At 54.6% G+C, this 15,306-nt stretch overlaps 1 non-coding gene across 1 annotated transcript; it reads left to right on the forward strand.

Annotated features, from left to right (window-relative positions):
- The first annotated feature begins 12,569 nt into the window (after positions 1-12,569).
- Positions 12,570-12,642, forward strand: TRNAG-UCC. The gene has a single exon. It is a non-coding gene; the product is annotated as a tRNA-Gly (tRNA).
- Positions 12,643-15,306: the final 2,664 nt, after the last annotated feature.

Here is a 15,306-nt window from a genome sequence, read left to right on the forward strand (position 1 = left end):
CCTGGGACGAAGTCGGAATGTGTTCAGTGAGCACGTGAATTATTCTCCAGGGCGGGGCCTCGGCCTTCCTCTCCAGGCCATCGGCAGTGATGAGGGAAGGGTCCCGGTGGGCCACCATGTACTCACTAAGTGGACTGTGGGGTATACAAACAGGTCGACTGGCTAAGGAGTGTGGCAGTTTGAAGACACGAGTGAGTGAACGGAAGTGAGATCTTCACGGAATCTCTCTAACTCAGGGGATCTCAGCGCATGACCCGGGGTCAAGTGCGCCAACCCCAGCTCTGCCTACGGGCTGTGTGGCCCTGAGCAGGTTCCTTAGCCTCTCTGTATCCACTTCACAGGATTTTTTTTTTTTTCTGGCCGCGCCCCGCGGCATGCGGGGTCTTAATTCCCCTCACGGAGGAGTCCCAACCCCTGGACCGCCAGGGAACTCCCAGCAGGATTGTTCTAATAATTACGTGAGGTCTTACGTGTACAGAGATTCTCGCAGTCCTTGGCACACCGCAAACCCTTTAAGCTACTGTTAAATCACCCCGTTCCACCGAAGAGGAACTCCCCAGGTCTCCCGGCGCCGTGGTTCTCGGTTCGGGCTCAGGTCAGCGCGCCCGCTCTGAACCAGCAGACGGCGCTCGCGCGCTGCAGACTGATGCGCCGGCTTGGAGGGGTTGGGCAGGGCTGGAGTGGAAGAGGGGACAGATGTGGCCTCTGGGCAAGGAGGCACCACTTCTGAGCTGGCTCTCAGGCGTCTGGGTGTGTGCATTTGGCGCAGGGGGAGCCTGCAAGAGACCCGGGGAGGGGGTGCACAACCACCGCCCAACCCCATACCTACCTGGAGGACCCAGTGCACCCGCGTTACCAGCCCACAGTTTACCCAGGTTGAGCTACGGTCCAGAAGACTGTCGCCAATGTCGCCCAGCCTGGGTGTTCATGATGGGGTCCTGCAGCGATGCCAAGGCGGTCTCTGGCTTCAAGGGTCGCCAACAAATGCTTCAGGGGTCTGATGAGGGCTGCTACAAACTGGGAACCTGAACTTTCTGCCTCAGGAAGGAGGGCTCAGGATGGCCACATCTTTCAGTTTTTTGAGAGAGAAGCCAGACATCAAGATTTAGTAAAATATCTCAATTTTTACGGTGTCAATGGATTAAAGGCTTTTTAAATTTTAATCACCAGTTACTACCTCCAAGCTACCTTTTAACTCTCCCTTGGAGAAAGACATTTTGAGACAAAACCACGTCCCCTCCTTTCTTCACCTGCCCACCCTATCCCCCTCCTTCAGGCCTCAGTTTACAGGTCACCTCCTACATATGGGTTAGGAGCCAAACCCTATCCCCGAGCTTTCCCAGTGGAACTTTCATCCACTGATTTGTTCGTTCATTCATTCATTTATTCAACAAACATTTATTGAGCATTTTCCGTGTGCTGATCTCTGTACTGGAGTCACAGCAGAGAACAAAAACCAGAAGTCCCTGTCTTTTGAGCTGACATTGGAATAGAAGAGACAAAGTGAATTCGCAATGTCATTTCAAAGCATGAAGCACGTACCTGAAATACCCCAGTAAGAGCACGGGATGGGAGGGCAGCACTGGGCAGGGAGGGCCTTTCTGAGGAGGTAACTCCAAATGTGCAGAGGAGATTCTGTGCCCAGAACCTGGCAGGGTGGACAGTTCCTGGTGAAGGGAACCACAAGAGCAAGGGCCCTGGGGTGGGAAGATGCATGTCACCCCAGGATGGATCAGTGGACACATGGCTGTGCTGTGCCAGGCCCTGTGCTGGGCACTGGGGAGGCAACACCTGATGAATGAATAAACAGACCCAGGGCTTGCCCAAATCCAGCTGCCTCTGCTCTGGTTTCAGCAGCTTGGTCACAGGCCTCTCCCCATACACTCTGGCCTCATACACAGCCTGGCTGGAAATTTTCCAGTCCCATCTCTGGCTGGAAAGGCCCTTGCACAGCCCCAGATATCACCCCCCTAATCTGGCTTGAGCCCACTTTTTTTGTGGCCTAAACACTGGGCCAGAGTCCACGTGGCTTATCCAGGGGTGTGGGGTGGAGAGGGAAGCTGAGCTGATATCTGACTTCCCTGGGCCGGGGTGGGCAGGCGGTTCCAGGAATATCAGGCCTTTCCTCCGAGGAAGGCAGTGATCTGGGGGCTACAGAAGCCCCCACCCCACCTTTGCCCTGGGCTGGGGTCCAGCCTGGATGAAATGAGATCTTTCTTAAAGGGTGACAAGGTTGGCACATCCAGTCATGAACAGCACACAGAGTGAGGACACATCTGTCTTGTCTGTCTGACTCTTGCTCATCCAACAAATATTGTGAGGGCATCCTCTGTGCCAGGCACTGGGGATGCAGAAATGGACAGGACAGAAAAGTCTCTGCCGTCATTCCAGGCATGGGAGACAGAGAGTAAAGAAATAATGAATAAACAAGATAATTTCACAACTGGATCAGGACAATAAGAACAGTACAGTGATGGAATTCCCTGGCGGTCCAGTGGTACTCGGCACTTTCACTGCCGGACCTGGGTTCGATCTCTGGTTGGGGAACTAAGATCCCACAAGCCGAGCGGTGTGGCCAAAAGAAAAGAAAAAAGAACAGTACAGTGAGCTGATGTGGTAGAGAGGAGAAACGGTGGGAGCTGCTTTACATGGGTGGTCAGAGATGACCTCTAAGGAATGACATCTGAGCTGAGTGCTCATTGGAGAAAGAATTGGCAGAGGGAGCAGCTGGTGCAAAGGTCCTGAGGCAGGCATGAGCTCGGTGGGAGAAAGGAACATCAAGGAGGTCACTGTGGCTGGAGCAGAGTATGTGAGCGTGTCGGCGGTAGGAGTGAGGAGGATGAGATGGAGGCAGACCCCTCAGACCCTCAAGGAGAGCTGTGATGGGAAGAATGATAGTGGCCTCCTCATGGGGTGACGTGAGGGTTAAATGAGACAGTACAAGAAAGTGTCTAAAACACAATATGAGCGATTATTATTACTATTATTATCAATCACCAACATCCTCCCCAGGTCTGGGCCTCGGGACCATCCTAAGAAGGGCTGTCCAATCTTTCAGGTTCTATCTGTGGCTTGTAGCATAGCGGTCGCCCCTGTTGGCCCAGTTGCCCCCACCAGGGCCTGGGGGATGGGAATGAACACTGCCCGGCACGAAGTGATGGCTCAGCCAGCTCCAGGTGTCCCTGAGGGGCACCCCAGCTTAGAGCAGTGGTCTCCCCTCCCAAGGAGCCATACCCTGGCTGCCATGCCCCAGCCATTCACAATTTGGGGGTATCTCCCCGAGCCTGGTCTAAATCCTAGTACCCCTGGGTCACCCTGAGCTGATGATCTGACCTTTCTGAGCCTCAGGCGGGGCCACCACCTGCCCAGGCCAGCCCTGCGCCCCACCCTCAGCCCCCGCAGTGGCTCCGGCGCCCAAGCCATGGGTTCTTTGGAATGTGATTATTTTTCTTCCCAGATAATTCAGGCCAGAAGACGGGGCTGGCCACTTCCGGCCACACTGTTCTCACTGCCTTCCTGACCTTTCTCACTCCACAAACTTGACACTGTGGTCAGAAGCCTAAAGCCAGACCCAGGAGCCCCCATGCCTCCCCCTCTTGCCCAGGGCCCTGATCAGCACCCAGCTCTGGGAATCTGACTGTAAACACCCAGGACCCTCAGCTGCCCCTTTCTCACAAACCCCACCTGAGAACATGCTTACCCAGCCATGGATGTCAGGGAGCACTGCACTCTACAGTTTACAGGGTGATTCCAAACCATAGAGCTCCCTGGAGCTTCCCAGTTAACCCAGGGGCACTTCAGCATCCACGCTTCCACATTCATTCATTCAACAAGTATTTAATGAGCACCTACTGTGTGCCCAGTGGATACAGCAGGGAGAAGAACAGGCAGAAACACGTGCCCTCATGAAGTTGACATTCTGGGTGTGGTAATGGTGTACGGAGCAGGGAGAAACAATAAACAAGTGAAAATTCAATTATGTAGAATATTGGTTGGTGATCAATTCTATGGAGGAAACTAAAGCAGGGTGGGGAGCGCTGGTGATAGGAGTAGGGCAGGGAAGCCCTGATATTTGAGAAGGTGGTATTTGAATACAGACTTGAAAAAAGTAGGGAATTGAATCATGTGGACACCGGGGGGAAGAATCTTTCTGGCAGAAGAAACAGCCAGTGCAAAGGTCCTGAGGCAGAAGCATGCCTTATTTATTGGAGAAACAGCCAGGAGGCCAGTGTGGCTGTAACAGAATGAGTGAGGGGGAGGAGGGAGAGGATGAGGTCCAGGAGACAAGGGACAGATCATGCAGGGCATTGTAAAGATTCACCTTTTCCTCTGAGGGAGATGGGAGCTGTGTAGAGGAGAAACAGAAGTGACTCGGGTTTTCACGGAGTCCCTCTTGCTGCAGGCCGTGGGGCAAGGGTGGAACAGGGGACCAGGGAAGAGATGGAGACAGACCCCAGGTAGGGAGGTAGGGAGGAGAGGATGGGACCACCCTGGGCATTCCCAGGAGAGCAAGTAAGAAGTGGGTGGATGCTGACACTGTGTGTCATTGATTAGAGGATGTGTGTTTTTTTCACATGGTGTCTCCACTGACCCCATCCTTCCCAAAGGCCCTGAGGTGGTGGGAGAGGCTAACAATGCTGGGTGACCTTGGGCTGTTTGCTGGCCCCTGAGCCTCAGTCCCCTCCGCCTGACCACAGGCCATGACTCAGAGCCCTGAGTCCCCCCCAAAAACCCAGCCCCTGGAGGAATACTTTAACCCCCCTGCTCACTCCCAGCCCAGGACCGGATCCATTAGGCTGACGTCCTGTGACATTTTTACCCAAGGCCAGTGCTTCCTGTGAAACTATAGATATGTGACCCTCAAGCCTGGCAGGGCAGTGACCCTGGGGGGCTCTGAGCCAGGCCCAGGGAGGCAGACACCAGCCAGGCAGGGCTGGATCTGCAAGGGCTGTGTGTGGTGGTCTCTGCACCCACCACAGCTCTGTTCAGATTAATCACAAAAGTGGCACCCGTGACTGGACACTTGGTACAGCCAAGCACCTTCCTGGCCCGAGTTCCTGGAGGCCAGCACGGCCCTGGTGAGGGAGGAGAGGGGTGGGCAGGGACCCTGAGGCTCAGAGAGGGATGCCATTGGCCCAAGACACACAGCTGGTAGGTGGATGATGGGGGCTCGAATGGGCGTCTGAGCAACTCAGGATTATCTGCTCCATGGCCGGGCTGCAAGTCAGTTGCAGCTGCTGCAGTCCTGACCCCTGGGGGGCCCTAGAGACGGGTGCAGGGTTCCTTGAATCTGAGGAGCAGCCAAGAATGCCGTGTGTGTGTGTGTGTGTGTGTGTATGTGTGTGAATGTAGGAAAAAAAATCCAGAAGGAAACCCTCTAGTATTTTAACACCCTCACTCCAGCCAGTTCTCCACCAGGGGCTGCCCCCTCCCTGGGACACTTGGCAGTGTCTGGAGACATTTTGGTTGTCACAACTGTAGGGGTGCTACTGGCATCTGATGGGTAGGGACCAGCGGTGCTAACCATCCTACAGGGCACAGGGCACCGCCAGACCAGACAGCCAGCCAATCCACAATGTCAGTGGTACCAGGGCGGAGAAACGCTGCTCCAGCCTGTGTGAACACTGGGGGTGGCGGGTGTATTTCTTCCCTTTAGCTTGTCCTATTCCTTAAAGAGAAGTGATTAAGAGTATAGACTGTGCAGCCAGGACTGGGGTTTATATCGCATCTCCCCAGCTGTGTACCCCTGGGCAAGTGTCTTTATCTCCCTGATCACTAGCTGTGCCGTGGGGAGCACACCCACCTCCAGCGGCTGTGGGAAGATTCAGTGAGACAATGTCTGTGAAGGGGCTGGCTCAGTAGACCCTCACTTCAGGAGAAGTTAATGTTTGTGTCGTTAGGAAAAAATAATAATAACATGCCCAGGGGCTGGGCCAGCACGTCACATAAAGTCACTTGGGTCGCCCTGACCCAACGCTTTGAGGGAAGGATCGTTTTTTATCCCTTATTTGGCAAATGAAGAAATTGAGGGGGGCTTCCCTGGTGGTGCAGTGGTTAAGAATCCGCCTGCCAATGCAGGGGACACGAGTTCGAGCCCTGATCCGGGAAGATGCCACATGCCGCGGAGCAACTAAGCCCGTGAGCCACAACTACTGAGCCTGCACTCTAGAGCCCGTGAGCCACAACTACTGAGCCCGCGTGCCACAACTACTGAAGCTTGCACACCCAGAGCCCGTGCTCTGCAACAAGAGAAGCCACCGCAATGAGAAGCCCGCGCACCGCAACGAAGAGTAGCCCCCGCTTGCAGCAACCAGAGAAAGCCCATGCGCAGCAACGAAGACCCAACACAGCCATAAATAAATAAATAAATACATACATACATAAATAAATAAATAAATAAAAAAGAAATTGAGGTACAGAGAGGTTAGGCAATTTGCCTGATGTCACACAGTAAGCGGCAGAGCAGGGACTGGAACGCTCGCTTCAGGACCCAAGTCCCCACCTGCCAACCACTGGCTCTCTCACTGCCTCTAACATCAAGTAAATGGGATTTCTCAGTTGAGTTTTCCCAATTGTCTTCTCTCGAACTTGGGATGATTAAGTCTTCGTTGGAATTCAGATCACTGCTAAAATGACAGGCGCCCCTTGTATCTGGCCACTACCCTCCTGCCTGGGCCCTAGACACCCTGCTTTATGGTGGATCCCAAGAGAAGGGCCAAGACCCCTGGGAATTCCACGCCCCCTCCTGTCCTGAGCCGACTTCAAAACCCTCCTTGTTGTGAGCCCTGCTTTGATTTCAGGCATTTTATGGGCATGAAATCCAAGCCTTGGTCCTTCTGAAGATATGGTGTTCCTCGGGGGTGGGGTGGTCTTGTAGGGCCGTTGGACAGGCCACGGGGCAAGGCTTGGGCTTTGAAAGGATCTGAGGGAAAGTCTAATCCCGCCTTTAGGATCTGGGGCCACGTTCTGGGAGAGCAGGACCACAGGCGCACTCCTCTTAGCGAGCACCTATGGGCCAGGTGCCCTGCCAGCCCGGGGCGGGCTTCATCTCATGCACTCTCCATAGCGGTTTCCACGAAGCCCGTGACGTTCCCCCAATTACAGATGGGGAAACTGAGGCTCAGGGAAGAGCAGCCACTCGACCATCACTCAGCACAGAGCCAGGTTCTAGGCTCTTTCCCTTGCATCCCGCCACCTCCCTCATTCCAGAGGCCACAGTGAGAGGGACTAAGGGCAGACAGGTGGAGAAATTCCCTCCCAGCATCCTAGGCTCTGGGCTCTAACGGAAGGTGCTGAGAGTTCCTTGGGTGGACAGTCTGCGGAGTGTCCAGGAAGTGGGGACAAGCGCTGGCTGCAGCATATCTGAAAGGCATCAGCATCATGGGTGGTGAGGTGCCCAGAACCTCAGCCCCCGGTGTCCAAGCTGGGTGTGGACATGAGTTTCTGGGGATGGGGCGGGGGGTGGCACCTGCAGAACCTGATTTCCTTGTCACTTTAGCTGGACGACTTCAACGTCTCCTCACACCCACTCCCTCACTGGCTGGATGGCCTCTAGCTCCCTCCACCCCGAAATCCAAGCAGGCACCCCAGTCTGCAAACCCAGTCATAAAGGATGAAGGCAAACAGCCATCTGGCCACACCCGACTGGCCCTGGACCGCCCACCAAAGCTGAGCTGCTCGTGGCTCATCCTTCTGTTCACTTGATCATCCATACAAGGAACCTGTATGTATTTCCTGCAGCTGCCGTAACAAATTGCTACAAACTTGGTGGCTTGAAACAAGAGAAATATATTCTCCCATGGTTCTGGAAAATTCCAAAATCAACGTGTCAGCAGGGCCATGCCCCCTCTGAAGGCTCTAGGAAAGAAACTTCCCCTGCTGTTCCAGCTCATGGGGGCTCCCAGCGTTCCTTGGCCTGCAGACGCGGCCCTCCAGTCTTGGCCTCCATCTTCACGTGGCCTTCTGTGTGTCTGTGTCCTCTTCTCATAAGGACACAAGTTGCTGGCCTAAGGGCCCCCCAGTCCAGTATGATCTCATTTTAAGATCCTGGACTAATGATATCTGCAAAGATCCTGTTTCCAAATATGGTCACATACTGAGCTTCCGGGTGGACGTGAATTTGGGAGGGACACTATTCAACTCACTACAAGCGCCTACTGTGTGCTCCAGGCCCTGGGGACAGAGTAGTGAACCAGACAGGGCAGGCTCAGGCCTCATGGAGTTCCAGTTCAGAGGTGGGCTGGGGAGAGACAGAAACAGATAATTACAGAAATGGTGGCGCAGTAAACTCCACCAGGAAATATTGGACTCGGGACACGCACAGCCAGAGGTGGAGCCTTCGGCTGGGCTGGGGCCAGACCGTCAGCATCCCCCCAGCCGACTGGCTGCATCCCCCAGGTCTGTGCAGTGGCCTTCCTCCCCCTTCTTAGTCCCCTCATACTCGACCTGGGGCCTCAGCTCAGTACTCACCTCCTGGGAGCCTCCTTGACCCCACAGGTGCCCACTCTGGGCGCCCAAGGACCCCTAAACTTCTGCCCAGCATCAGTAGGTGGTAAGGTTGTATTTTTTTAACTTGGGATTCTTCAAGTCTATTTATTTACAAAAAGAATGCTTTCTGTAAACAAATAATAATAATAATTGAAAGCATTGATAGAAAAATGCAGTGACTTTCTCCCCTCCATAAGTCCGCTGTCTGGAAATTATCTGGTAGATGCACTCAGCATAGTCAATGGTACACAGTAGGTGCTCCATAATGTTTGAATACATGGATGGCCAATGCTAGGCCCTGGAGACAGTGAGATGATTAAGTGACCGCCCCTGGCCCCCAGGAATTCACTGGGGTACAATCTCTATGCTGCCCAGTCTAGACTGGGGCATACAGTTGGTGCTCCATGAATGCTGGTGGTGGCTGGGGAGTTGCTTGTGGGGTCCCCTCCATCTTTGCTGCTGTCCCTGGCGAGGGGACCCCTTAGTGCAATCAGGGCGAGGTGTGGCTGCAGGGATGTGGGAAATTCCAGCCCATGGCCTCAGGGAATTTCCTTCTGGGCCCCCACTCCTCCAGGGGCCAGCTTTCAGCATCCGGGTCTTCTGTCCACAGCTGCTGCCCAGACATCAGGAACTTGCAAGGTAGGGTCCACTGGTCAATCCATGAGCACTTATTGAGCACCTACTGTGAGCTGGAGGCCATGTTACCTGCTCAGTGGTAAATAAGACCAGCCCTGTCTCTCCCTCATGGAGCTTGTGTTCTAGGTTGGGGGACAGACACAGACAAATCAGTAAGATATTGGGACCCAGTGCCAGGGAGAAAGAAGGCAGAAGGGTTCAGGGAGCGGCAGATATTAAATAAGGAGATCAGAGCAGCCTCCTGGAGGAGGTGACATTCGACAGAGAGTCAGAAGGGGAGGAGGGAAAGTTAGATGTCTGGGAAAGAACATTTGGGAAAAGCAGAGGAAAGGCCTGTGGTGTGAGGTTGCCTTCAGGTCCAAGGAAGAGGGAGGAGCTGATGTGGCTGGAGCTAAGGATGGGAGGGCGGGAGGGCGGGAGGGAAGGGAGGCGATGGAGTATGTCCCATGGGGCCTTGTGGCCGCTGAGAGGACTCTGGCTGTTCTCTGGATGAGGTGGGTGGGAGCCGTGGAAGGTAAGAGCACAGAACAGACTTGATCTGGATCTCACACAGGGTCCTCATCCTCAGCCCTATTAATGTTGGGGTCAGATCGTTCTCAGTCGTGGGGCTGTCCAGGCACTGGAGGACGGTTTGGCAGCCCCCCGGCCTCCACCCTCCAGATGCCACTAGCATCCCCTCTGCCGGCTGTAACAACCAAAATGTCCCCAGACATGACCACACGTCCCCCGGGAGTGGGGGGCAAATCGTCCTGTTAGCCTGCAAGGAGAGATTATCAGGGAGCGAGGCGGGAAGTGAGGAGACCTGTGAGGGAGGGTCTGCGACAGTCCAGCCAGGGAAGCTGGTGGTGGGTGTTGGGGAGAAGCCGTTGGCTCTGGATCTAGTTTGAAGCAGGAGCAGACAGGAGGTGCTGACAGGTTGGATGGGGGTTTTCTGGCTGAGCCACTGGGTCCAGGAAGCACGGAGGCGGGAGCTGTGTGATCTGTGTTGGGTGGGAATGGAGCTGGGTCTGGACGTGTGGGTCCTGGGAGTCATCGGGCTGCGGGCCTTGGTGGAGCAGGAATAAAATACCAGAGCTCACTGAGGGGGAGGGTCAATGAGAAAGTCCTGGATTCGGGGAGTCCCCTGGTGGTCCAGTGGTTAGGACTCTGTCCTTCCACTGCAGGGGGCACGGGTTCGATCCTTGGTCGGGGAACTAAGATCCTGCATGCCTTGAGGTGCAGCCAAAAAAAAAAAAAAAAAAAAATCCGAATATAAAGAAAGTCCTGGATTTGGCTGCACGGGTGCGGGGAGAACTTGTCACAGCCTCCCCTTACGAAGCACTTTATGCTGGGCCACCCCTTACCCACGTGATCTCATCTGATTCTCACAGCAGCCTTTCAAGGCTGGAGCCCTTGGTAGCCCCAGTTACAGATGAGAACGCAGGGGCCCAGAGAGGCTGATTGACTTGCCTGAGGTCACACAGCAAGTCAGGCATAGGGATGGAGAGGAAGCCAGCCCACCCCGAGGCCCAAACCCTGGTCTGCATCCAGCCCCTGGTGGTGGGCTGGGTGGGGGCGGGGGTGGCTGTCGAGGGGAGGGAGGCTTTATTTTCTAACTTTGCGGTTTTCTTTATTTTCTAAAGTTTCTGCAGTGAACATGTTTCTCTTTTGCATTCAAAGGGAAACAAAACCAAGAAAGGGGTGTTTTGACTTGTCTTTTTTTAGGAGAGATTCCTTGTGAGGTTGTTCCCCCGCTCACCCCGCAGAACAGCTGACTGGCTCTGGGTCTCAGTTTCCTGTCGGCAGCATCGCTGGTGGGCTGACACAAGGAAATAAACTTCAGGGAGGGCAAATTAGCGCGACTCTCAGAAGAGTAAATAGGACTCCTCTGAGATTCTTCTAAGAGCTGATCATCTAGAAAATAATTGCCTAAAAAAAAAAACGAAATACTTGCCTAAGTCCCCAAAGACATGGATGGGGGTGGGGTCCACCTCAGCGTGGTCTGTGGTAGCAAAAACAGGCAATAACCTAAAAGTTCATCAAGGGGAGCCTGGAGAATAAGCTGAGGTGCCTTCCCATGGTGGAATACTACGCAGCTGTGAAAAAGAACAAAGTTGCAGGGAGGTGCCCAGGATATATTGTGAAGAGCCTGGCGCTGTACAATGTATATCTTGATACTATTTGTAAAACAAAAACAACATAGGAAAACAACATAGGAACGAGAAGAGATGTGGATTTGTTTGTGGATTCTCAGACAACCCCTGGAAAGTACTGGAAGACACTCTTAACAGGGGCAGGGCTAAGGGTCAGAAGCAGGAAGAAGTCTTGGTTTTTTTCTTTCTTTTTTTTCCTCCAGTTATTATTATTTATTAATTCAAAATAGTTCAGGCCAACAAAGAAAACATAAAGACTAACACCCTCACCACACAACCCAAGAGAGACACTGTGGAGAGAACTGCACCCCAGTAACTGCTCCCAGTTACTTTCCTCCCGGCTCACAGGAACTGCTGTTCTGAACCTGCAATTTATCCTTCCCACGAGTGTCTTCACTTTGCTATGCACTTAGCACCCCTTGAATTTTAACTGAGTTTTGTACTTTGTTTTCTGTGTGGGTTACCTTTCCCCTCAGGGATGTAGAAAATTAATTTAAAGGAAGTTTTCTTGCATTGTCACCCCTCCAGATTGCTCCTGGAGCTTCGGTTTCCTGGAACAGAGGGCTGCACCCCTCGTCTGGGCCCCTAGAGGCCCCGAGCAGAGCAGAGGAGCTGGCGGTGGAGCAGATCAAGTCCTGGGCACAGCAGCTCCAGCTCACTAGCCGGGCTTCTGCAGGCCCGGGGCGTGGAGCCAGCAGGCTGGAGCCAGGCGGCCTCCCGGGCCTCCTCACAGCCGCTTTTGATAAAGCCCCTCTGTGCACAGGGTGGGGGGGCCCGGCCGGCTGGAGCCAGCTCACATCTGGAGGCCAGCACAGGCCTGGGGCAGCCGGCGCGGCTGACAGCGGCGCCACCCCGAGCCACACGCCCGGCACTGGGTAAACAGCCCCGCGCCCACCCAGCAGCTCACCTTTCGCCCACAAGGCTGCCTTTCTTCTCGGACCCAGGACGAGGCCACCACGAACATTCCTCCCGGCACAGGGCAGAACGGGCCGCTGACCTCGAGGCTGGGCCGAAATCTGAATCCAGGTGCCAGGCAGTGGAGATGGGGGGAGGGGGGAGCGTGGGAAAGCACCTACTGTGTGCGGGGCACTGAACTCATTGCAGGCTCACTGCTGCCCTGGGAGGGGAAACAGGTGGCTGAGAGTGTGTGTACTGGAGCTAGAAGACCTGGGTTCAAATCCCAGCTCCAGCTGTGTGACCTTGGGCAAGGCACTCAACCTCTCTGAGCCTCTGTTTTGTCCTCTGTAAAATGGAAATTACAATAGTCCCTCCCTCAGCAGGTTATGTGAATATTAAAGAAGTTACCCTGGGAATTCCCTAGTGGTCCAGTGGTTAGGACTCTGCACTTCCATTGCAGGGGGCCCAGGTTCGATCCCTGGTCAGGGAACTAATATCCTGCATGCTGCATGGCACGGCCAAAAAATTAAATTAAATTTTATAAAAGGGAAGTTACCCTCAGTCAATTGCTCAGAAGAGTGCCTGGCTTATAAATGCTTGATACTATGACTTCTCAGTCACTCATTCAACAAAGCTGAACTCAGGGTGTTCTGTGCTGGGTATGAGGGTTAAGATGGTGAAAAACGGGGGATTCAGCCCTCACTCAAGGAGCTGAGTCCCTGCTCAGCTGTCGAGGCTACCGCCCAGCCACCCAAGGGACATCCAGGGCCAGCCTGGGCTCCAGGCCAGGGCTCCACACTCCTTTCCCTAGGGATCACAACCCATTACCTGCCTGGGGGCAGAAGGCCGGGGTCCTCACCTCATGTGCCAAGAGGTTGGTGAGTTGGGGCAGGAAGCAGCCACATTACCTGACTTCAGACCAGGTGAAGCCTCTCCAGTCACACCGAGTTCTGCATTTTCCTGGCAGTGAGGCCCTCACCGTGTCCTGCTGCCTCCATGACAGGGCGGGGACAACAGCACGGGTACCTCCTGACCCTCCATGTCCTCATCTGCCAGAGGGGCAATAGCACAGGTACCAGTCATGGCGTGGAGCTGGGGAGGCTCTGTGAGTGAGGCCACGGGAAGGGCACAAAGCCTGGCACAAAGGAAGAGGTCTGAGTGGAAGCCAGGGTGGCTTCCTAGAGGAGGCTATCGTGCTCCCGGGGGGTGGGGGGGGGGCGGGGGCGGGGAAGGAGAAGCAGGAATCAAAGGAGGCTCAGGGAGAGAGAAAGACAGAACTGAGCACCTGCAACGTACACAGCCCGCACTGCCCAGAAGTTCACGAGAGCCAGGTCACTGTTCCAGCAATCGGCAAGGTCTGTGCTCTAGCCATCCTCATTTCACAGATGAAGAAACAGGCCCAGAAAGCAAAACTAACTTATTCCCTCAGGGACTAAAAGCCAGAGTAGAATTTGAACCCAAGAGGCCATAATGTCTCCCTCCCTCCTGCTCTCCTTCCTCCCTTCCTTCCTTGGGTCTTTACTGCGCCCCCAACTGTGTGCTGGATTCACAGACACAAGCAAACCCAGGGTCAACCCTCAGGAGCCCCCGCCTCACATCTCTGTCAACCACCAACCTGGAACCGTCCCTTGCCCCTTCTGGGCCTCGGTTTCTCTCCTCCGAGCAATGGGTTCAACTGCTACAGCCCCTTCTGGCCCAGCATCCTGACTCAGGGCAGTGGGGATGAGCGGCAGCCAAGGCTGACTGGCGGGGGCCTCCCTGCCCCAACCAGGCAGGGTGGGGGTCCTCCACCTGCTGCCACCCCCCAGTCCCCCGTGAACCTGCTCGCCAGGCTGGAGCCAGCCGCCATCTGGAGCGACGGGCTGTTTATGGAGGCAGGCGGCGGCGGCCCTGGCCCTGACCCCGCCAATCTGGAAGCGATTAGCGGCCCAGGCTGGGGAGTATTCAGAGTTCCCGTCAGTGGGTCGGGAGCCCCCCCCAACCCCACACCCTGCACCACCCGGAGCCAAGGCCACTCTGGGGGTCTCCGAGGAGCCCCCTTTCTTGCAGGGCACTCCAGCTCGGACCTGCTCCAGGGCCTAGAGCTCTGAAAACCGGCAGCGGGGAGGCTGGGCCACACACAGGCCAGGATGTGGGGGTGGATGGAGAGGGTGGGCGGGGGGGAGAGCTGGGGCCTTCCTGGAGGAAACCTCGAGCAGAATTGCTTTCTGGCATGTTTGGTTTTGAATATATATACAAGTGCACAGAAGAAACACACACACAGCTCAAACAGCACAGAGGGTGTAAAAAGCATAGAGCTAAAAGTCAGTGTCCCTCCCCTCCTCCCCGCAGGTCCCCACTCCCCAACCAGACAAATCGAATGTTTTCAGTGTCTAGGAGCTCCTTCTGAGGTGGTGTGAGCGTCTACACACACATCTATCTAGTTATTCTTCTTGCCTTTTTCTGCAACCGGCAGCCCACTTTACGTTCTGTCCTGCCACTTCTCCCTTGGATTAATCCATATTTCTACCACTACTGCTGCAAATAATCATAATGTTAATATGATTGCTGATTAATAATGGCAGCAGGGCTTCCCTGGTGGCGCAGTGGTTAAGAATCCGCCTGCCAGTGCAGGGGACACGGGTTCGAGCCCTGGTCCGGGAAGATCCCACATGCCGCGGAGCAACTAAGCCCGTGCGCCACAACTACTGAGCCTGCGCTCTAGAGCCCGCGAACCACAACTACTGAAACTCGTGCGCCTGCAGCCCGGGCTCCGCAACAATAGAAGCCACCGCAATGCGAAGCCCGCACACAGCAATGAAGAGTAGCCCCTGCTCGCCGCAACTAGAGAAAGCCTACATGCAGCAACGAAGACTCAACACAGCCAAAAAATAAATAAATAAAAATTAAAAAAAAAAAAAATAATGGCAGCAAAGGTTTCTAGAGGACTTATTATGTGCTGGGCACAGTTCCAGGTACTTTACATGGATTAATTAATGAATCATAAGAGTGAAGTGCTCCTATTGGGAAGTTCTATCACTCTCATCATCCCCATTTTGTAGATGGGGAAACTGAGGCACAGAATGGCAAGGCACCTGCCCAGTGACACACAGCAGTGACTGGCAGAGCAGGGATTCAGGCCCAGGCAGTCGGGCTCCCAGGTCTGTGCTCCGAA

The sequence above is a fragment of the Balaenoptera musculus genome, chromosome 15 (genome assembly GCF_009873245.2).
Source record: "Balaenoptera musculus isolate JJ_BM4_2016_0621 chromosome 15, mBalMus1.pri.v3, whole genome shotgun sequence".
In the NCBI taxonomy this organism is placed as follows: domain Eukaryota; kingdom Metazoa; phylum Chordata; class Mammalia; order Artiodactyla; family Balaenopteridae; genus Balaenoptera; species Balaenoptera musculus.